This window comes from Nicotiana tomentosiformis, chromosome 8, assembly GCF_000390325.3.
Source record: "Nicotiana tomentosiformis chromosome 8, ASM39032v3, whole genome shotgun sequence".
In the NCBI taxonomy this organism is placed as follows: Eukaryota; Viridiplantae; Streptophyta; class Magnoliopsida; order Solanales; family Solanaceae; genus Nicotiana; species Nicotiana tomentosiformis.
The window spans coordinates 145,974,352-145,983,209 of NC_090819.1; positions in this window are offsets into that span (position 1 = coordinate 145,974,352).

Sequence of the window (8,858 nt, forward strand, 5' to 3'; positions counted from 1 at the left end):
ATCTGTTTATGTATCCACTCGAGTGGGCGATACTATTATTGTGGACTGTGTATATCAGTCATGTGTGGTGACTATTGGGAGTCTGGAGACCAGAGTAGATATTTTATTGCTTAGTATGGTCGATTATGATGTGATTTTGGGTATGGATTGATTGTCTCCATGTCATGTTGTTCTAGATTGTCATGCTAAGACCATGACGTTGGCGATGCCGGGGTTGCCGAGGGTTGAGTGGAGCGGCTCTATAGACTATGTTCCTAGTAGAATGATTTCATACACGAAGGCTCAGTGGATGGTTGAGAAGGGTTGTCCATCATATTTGGCCTTTGTGAGGTATGTTAGTGGAGAGACCCCTACTATTGATTATGTTCTGGTGGTACAAGATATTCCGGATATGTTTCATGCAGACCTGCCGGGCATGCCATCTGTTGATACCCTGAATCTAGTCAAACAGATCATCAATACATGTCAAATGATACTTTCTCTTGATTGTGACATTATTCAACTGCCTGTAATCAATGCACATTCTCATAGTACCATCCTTCATCTTTACAAATAGAACTGGTGCACCCGAAGTTGACACGCTAGGCCAGATAAAACCCTTATCAAGGAGTTCCTGAAGTTGTTCCTTCAACTCCTTCAACTCTGCCAGTGCCATAAGATACAGTGGAATAGAAATGGGCTGAGTGCCCGGCACCAAATCAATACCGAATACAATATCCCTGTCAGGCAGCATACCCGGTAGGTCTGTATGAAACATATCTGGAATATCTTGTACCACCAAAACATAATCAATAGCAGGGTTCTCTCCACTAACATCCCTCACAAAGGACAAATATGATGGACAACTCTTCTCAACCATCCGCTGAGCCTTAGTGTATGAAATCATTCTACTGGGAACATAGTCTATAGAGCCGCTCCACTCAACCCTCGGCAACCCCGGCATCGCCAACGTCACGGTCTTAGCGTGACAATCTAGAAAAACATGACATGGAGACAACAAATCCATACCTAAAATCACATCATAATCGACCATACTAAGCAACAAAAGATCTACTCTAGTCTCCAGACTCCCAATAATCACCACACATGACCGATATACACGATCCATAATAATAGTATCGCCCAGTCGAATGGATACATAAACAGATGAAACTAGAGACTCACGTGGCATATCCAGATAATGAGCAAAATACGAGGAAACATATGAATAAGTGGAACCATGATCAAATAATACAGAGGCATATATTTGGAAAACTAAGACAATACCTATAATCACAACATCCGAAGTAATGGCATCTGGTCTGGCATGGAGAGCATAGAAATGGTCCTGGCCGCCCCCTGATTGGCCTCCCCCTCTCGGGCAGCCCCTAGCTGACTGAGCTCCACCCCGAGCTGGCTTTGTGGGTGGTGAAGAAACTGGTGCTGTTGTCACAGACTGGCTCCTCTGCTGAGCTGGACCTCCACTATGCGGGGACACTACCTCCTCATGTGACCAAACTCTCCACACTCAAAGAAACTCCCCGATACTGGTGCTGGGGACTGAAGGGAGCCCGGAGCACCGGGATAACTAGTTGAAAGACCTAGTATAGACGAACCCTGACCCGATGGAGCACGGGACGAACTCTAAGCGGGGAGAGCACTGAGATATTAATGGCTAGATGATACACCATGATGAATTGGGCATGTCGTCTGAGCATGTCTGAAAGGACGACCAATACCATGGTGTAACTGACCTTTAGAAGGAACACCGCTAAACCTACCTTGTCCATAAGGTCTCTAGTCATAAGCAATTGTAGCTGAAAAATGACGCCATCTATGAACCTCCTAAACCTCTCCCTATCTGTGGCAACCAACCAGATAGCATGACGGTCCAACTGAGAAAATCTCATCTCATATTGCGTCACGGACATATCGCCCTGACAAAGCTGGTCGAACTTCCTGCGCAGCTCCTCTATGTGGGACTGAGGCACGAACTTCTCTAAGAATAGACCGGAGAACTGTTGCCAGGTAAGGCGTGCTGCGCCGACCGGCCTACGCCTCTCATATGCCTCCCACTACCTAAATGAAGCCCCCAGAGAACTGAAAAGTAGTGAACGAGACCCCACTGGTCTCTAGAATACCTGTTGTACGGAGTATCCTCTCATACCTGTCCAAGAAGACCTGTGCATCTGCTTCCTTGGTACCACTGAAAGATGGGGGCTGGAGTCTCCCAGACCTATCCAATCGACGCTGCTCATCATCGGGCATGACAGGAACCACATAGTCCTGAGTAGCTGCAACCGACTGGGCTGGTGGCGCTCCCGGTGTCTGGAGTCCCTGTACCACCTGCTCTGGTGTACGGGCGGCAGGAGTTTGAGCACCTCCTCGAGCCTGAGAAGTGGTTGTAGTGGCTAGAACAAAGACCGCAAGAGCAAGATTGGTGCACATGGTCAGAATCTGAACTAAGGCCCCCTGAAGGCCTGGAATCACAATGGGCACAGGTGGTGCCTAAGCTGGTCCCACAGGCTCATCTACAACTAGAGCCTACTCCTGAACTGTGGCAACTGGTGGATCTACAAGTGCTCCCCTAGCTACGGTGCGAGCTGTACCTCTACCCCTGCCGCGGCATCTACCGCGACCGCGGCCTCTCTCGGACTGGTGGTACTGGTGGTTGTCCATCCTGCCCCGTAGCACGTGCCCTCACCATCTCTAATAGAATATTAAAACATAAATTCAGTTACCAGAATCAAACAATTCGTACGACAAGAATTCAAGAATGTGAAATTTCCTAAGGGTTCGTTAGCCTCTCAAAAATAAGTACAGATGTCTTCGTAAGACTCTACTAACCTGCTCATGATTCTTGAGACCTATGTAACCTAGGCTCTGATACTAATTTGTCACGACCCAAAACTCTAACTTGTCGTGATGGCGCCTATCGATGGTACTAGGCAAGCCTATTTTTCAAAATACTTCAAATGTGTCACAAAATAAACCTAAAGCTTGATATGACAGAGTTTTCATAAAGACAAGAGTTAAACACAAAATACAATGCAGAAATATAGCCCCAAAACATCGGGGTGTCACCAAGTCATGAGCATCTAAATAACCAGTCTAAGAAACAATGTCTTCAAGAGTTTGTGTCTAAGTTCCAGTATAGAAAAGAAAGATAACAAGAAAGGAGAGGCAAGGACTACGAACGTCGGCAGCTACCTCATGAATCTTCGATACTCAACCACGCACGAGATCAGCGTCCTCCGTGATCGGATACACCTGGATTTGCACGTGAAGTGTAGGGTGTAGCATGAGTACAACCAACACAGTAAGTAACAAAAATAAATAAGGAACTGATAAGTAGTGACGAGCAATACAATTACTGTTCACTTCAGTAATTACAGCAATGAGAGTAGACATGATTCAATTCCGGCAATATAAGTTAAGTCAGTTGTACAATTACTATGTTCAGATAAACCGGATACAATATTTTCCAGAAGTTCATAATAATGACATATTTTAGCTAAGTGCAACAACAAAGGAAACAAATGCAACCTCTTAGGATAACAATCACTCAAGCTCTCAATAGCTCAAACACTTGGCTCTAAACCCTCAATAATCACACTCAATAGGTACCTACGCTCACTGGGGGTGTACAGACTCTAAAGGGGCTCCTTCATCCTAAGCGATATATAGTTGCGGCGTGCAGCCCGATCCAATCATACAAATAGCCATGAGGCTCGTAGCGGCATGCAACCCGATCCACAATCCATAAATAACTATAAGGCTCGTTGCGGCGTGCAACCCGATCCATATACATTCATACCTCAGGCCCGTTGCGGCGTGCAACCCGATCCATATACACTCACATAGCTCACAGCTTGGCACTCAGGCCCTATCTCAGTCACTAAGCTCTCCAGCCTCTCGACCTCTCAGAAATCATACAAATCATCCCAAAAGAGATGATAACAAGTATCAACAAGAAAACAAGAGGAAACAAAGATATGATATGCAAGTAAAACTGTTACTAAGTACAAGACAACAAATAGCAGCTAATTCAACAAGTACCCGACCATTGCGAGTCCCAACAGTGATATCATATGGCCTAAGCATGGTATCTAACATGAATTGCAGTCAAATTTTTAGAAGACAAAGAGAAGTTGTAATTAACAATAAGCTATTAGACTTTACAGTCTCACAGGATGGACCAAGTCACAATCCCCCACGGTGCACGCCCACAGGCCTGTCACCTAGCATGTGCTTCACCTCCAAAAAAATCACATCATACAAAAAATACATGGTTTCATACCCTCAGGACCAGATTTAAGACTGTTACTTACCTCAAACCGCGCAAAATCCTACTCTAAAATGCCTTTACCTCTCGAATCAGTCTCCAAATTCCCCGAATCCAGCCATAAGCACTACGATATAATTAATATAGACTAAATGAATCAATTCCACAAGATAAACATGAAATTATAAGCCGAAATCCGAAATAGGCTCAACCCGACCCCCCACCCACTAGGCCCACATCTCGAAATCCGACGAAAGTCACAGAACCCGAAAGCCCATTCACTCACGAGTTCACTCGTACCAAAGTTTTCCAAACCCGATATCAAAATCTCAATCGAAACCCAAATTCTTAGTTGAAGAACTTCTTCCCATGTTTCCCAAATTTTCCACCCAAATGCGAAATTAAAAGGTGAAATTACTGATAGATTAGTGGGATATAACCAAAATAAAGTGAAGAATCGTTACCCAATTGATGTCTCCGAAACCACAACAAAACCTCCCGGCAAGTCTCATAAGCAGAAAAAGATACGGGGGAAGCAGTAAATAGGGGATCGAGGCTAATACACTCAAAACGACCAGTCGGGTCGTTACATCGGCTAGGCCGTCTCAACCATGAATAAAGCATAGAGTCTGATCACGGCCCGATCGGCTAGGTCATCTCATCCGAAGACATCAACCACAATCACAATCACTATCTCAATCACAACCATTAAGAACAATCACCACTATATGTGCGGCATGGCGTCTGATCTCGACCTGATCGACCAGGTTGTCTCACCACAATGTCGTGTGAATCGACATCACCCTTTGCTAGTAATCATCTCATCTTATATAAGGGGAATAATTTCATCACATTAATCTCATCCCAAATAAGGGGAACAATCACAATGCAATCCTACACCGGCACGTGTAATTTCGGGGTTAGGTTATTTCAACCTACCCTTCCTCGGTGACTAACGACACTCCCAAAAACATTTTTGTTTTGCATACAAAGGAAACAGAAATACAAATACATGCACCTCATAACCTATCACACCATATATAGCTTCATTAGTACTTTTAACCACTCCCAACATCATTATTTCATTGGCTCTCTTGGCCATACATATAATTCTTCTTTCCTGGCACTATGGCCGTATTTCATATTCCACACTTTCAGGGATCATCATCATAAGCATCAACATATAGAATATTCCCGAAATCCCAACTTTAAGTTCATTAGTAATGAAGGCTTTAAACACAAAAGTTTCCTTTGCAATGAAATGGAGCTAGATTATTGTAATCGAAGCACAAGTTAAAATCATAACGAGTGACACACCATTTATTCTTGAAATACTTTTCCCGAAAACGGCAATGAACAATTTCAGCTCATGAATATGTAAGAGCTTAAGCACATTGGAAATACGTACAAAGCATATCATTAGTTAAAACAACCACATTTGTGCATGACTTAAGGACATAAGCTTTTAGGCAAATCTATTTTTGCAGTCAATTTAGAACAGTTGAATCAAGGCTCATTTCATAACTCTTCTCACATCATTTCATTTCATTTGAACCATTGGCCACAAGTATAACTTTCATTCTTGGCACGGTGGCCATACTTTATATCTCCAACTCGCTTCTTTTACTTTCAAGCATCTGTATAGATTATCAACAATATGTGCATTCGAAATCAAGGCTTTAAGTAAATATATATATATATATATATATATATATATATATATGAACAATAAGAGTTTTAGGCACATTAAGTATTTATTCCAAGTTATGCATAATGGACATTCATTTGAACATGAATTGATGTTATAACGCTTTAACACATAAACCATACTTGAACACATTTCCGAAGGAGATCGTGAATAGATAGGAGTAATTCGAACATGATTTGAGTACATTCATCTTTCGACATTTTGCTTACTTGGGATAATCGAAATTATAAGGAATAACTCGGAATATGAGAATTAGGAACCTGGGCCAACCATACTTGAAACTCATGGGAACATCATGGAATTCAATTCTAAGAGAAACGTTTAGCCAACATATCTTTCTTGAGCTTTCCTTGAGTTACTACAATGTCCCAACACCACTAGCAATATAAATCTATAGGAAGATAGCGAAAAATGGATAATAATTAGAAGGATTCTCATGATGTAAGTCTCTTTGGAATTTTGTCAAACACCTATTATGCCAAATTAACTACAAATCACTACAATGGTAATCCCTTACTCCCTCAACCAATTTCAACAAGAAACTACACAAAATAGTTCAACAACACCACATACTACTACCGAGTGTTACATGCATGGTCTATCTCCAATTCCATAGCCTAATTAAACCCATAACAATTGCATGAATGTTTTAGGACAAGGTCTTACCCCGGGTAGATGATGGTCTAGTGAGTGGCTACACTTAAATCTTAAAGATTGGGGCAAGGATTGATGATTAGAATTGCTAGGTCTTCTCCCTCTATCTCTAAGATACTCTCACTTCTCTCTAAAACATCAAATATTTGCTTCAAAATGAGCCCCAAAGGATATTAATCAAAATGGGGTCGGGTAGGAAAATTTCTAAAAAAGATTCCGAAGTCAATTATGTGGTGCAATTCTGTAGTAGCAGAACGGATATGTGGCTAGCAAAATAGATATGTGACAAGCAGAATGGTTATGCGGTCAGCAGAATCGCCACAAAATGATTTTCATGTTGTTGGTTGGGTCTGGTCCATTTCGCGATGCAATTTGATGGTAGCATAATCATTATGCAGCAAGCAAAATTATTATGTGGCCAGCAAAAAAAAAATTCAGAATTTTCCCCTCTTCTTTTACACTCCGCGGCGGAACTGTGGTCCGCGAAGCAATTCTGCGGTCGCATAAAGGACCGTAGAAATGCCATGTTCTACATCAATTTTCCTCCAACTCCCCAATGTATTGTACAACCCAAAAAGTCCGTACCGCGGCTCGTTTTCTACAATCTTTAAAAACATTAGCGTAACTCGCAACCATGAAACCTTAAATTCCTTGGAAAATTTTATGGGGCCTTACATCCTCACCCACTTAGGATCATTCATCCTCGAATTAGTACTAAAGTCCACCCCAAACACCTAACACAACACATCTCAAGCCCATAAATTTTATCTAACTCTCAAATGTTTAAGAGATTTTAGCAGAGTCTCCTCTTTAATTGGGCCAATCCACCTGCAATGCTTAGCCTTATGCAGTTAAGGAGGCAATGCTTAGCCTCGTGCAAACAGGAGACAATGCTTAGTCTCATGCAAAGAAAGGAGACAATGCTTAGTCTCATGCAAAGAAAGGAGACAATGCTTAGTCTCATGCAAGGAAAGTCAGAACTTAGCCTTATGCAATTAAGGAGGCAATACTTAGCCTCATGCAAAGAATAGGAGGCAGGTGGAAAAGTATTTCTTAGCTGAAGATATTTTTGCTTGCTAATCTGAAGACAGTGTCTTGATGTATCTGCGAGTATCGTTATCTTATTGTACTTGCATTCAAAGAAAAATTATAAGTTCTGTGGGGGAAGGTTGGTTCGCGTTTGTGTCTTCTGCCTTGCCTTTGTTCCTGTCTTGAGATCCTGCTTGAGTTACCCTGGGCATCATCTGGCTGTTTATAAAAATAATATTTCGAAAAATATGCGTGCATTTGATAAATGTAGTTATTTAAAATATAGTAGTATGCAATATAAACTAAGTTAGATGAACCAATGACCGTGACATATTTTAGAGACATTGCGACCTCCTTGCTTTAGAATTTTGAGGGTCCTCCTCAAAATTCTGCCCTAGTTTAAAGCAATTCTTTGATTGTTCTGCGTATGAAGAAATTGGCTGGACTTGCTTCCTCAAAATTCTACCCCAATTTCTAACCATGGCAAAAAATGAAGATTGTATTAAGATGTGACCGAACCCACAGGGCTGCCTATGTATCCCCTCTTAAATGGGAATCAGGTCAAGCGTAGTTCTGTTACATCAAATGAAGAAATGTAAACAATCTAAACATAGTATCTCTTGACTGCGTTTGAATTGATAGGTTTCGGCCAAATCTCTCCGTCCATTTCTGCATGTGTAAGTGCTCCTCATATTAGTACCCGATGAACCATGTAGGGACCTTGCCAGTTGGGTGAGAACTTCCCCTTGGCTTCATCTTGATGTGAGAAGATTCACTTTAGCATGAATTGCCCCGGTGTGAATTGCCTTGGCCTGGCCCTTTTGTTGAAAGCACTTGCCATTCTGTTCTGGTAGAGTTGACCGTGACATACTGCATTCATTCTTTTACCATCAATGAGAGATAACTGTTCATAGAGGCTTCATATTCATTCTTCATCGCTGAGCTCATCTTGTTGTATGATTCTTAGAGAAGGGATTTCTACTTCGGCAGAAATAACGACTTAAATTTCCTCCAAATTAGACTTTGGTTTATTTTCAAAGTTTTCTACTTCTCTGACAATTTTCTCAGGTATTATATCATCTTCCAGATCCTCTGAATCACTTTCCTTATGTCGCGTTGTCTCATTACATGTCACAGTCGTAGGTTCATCGGGATAGGTGATAATAATGCTGAAAAGAAAAATGTAAAAATAATAATATATAC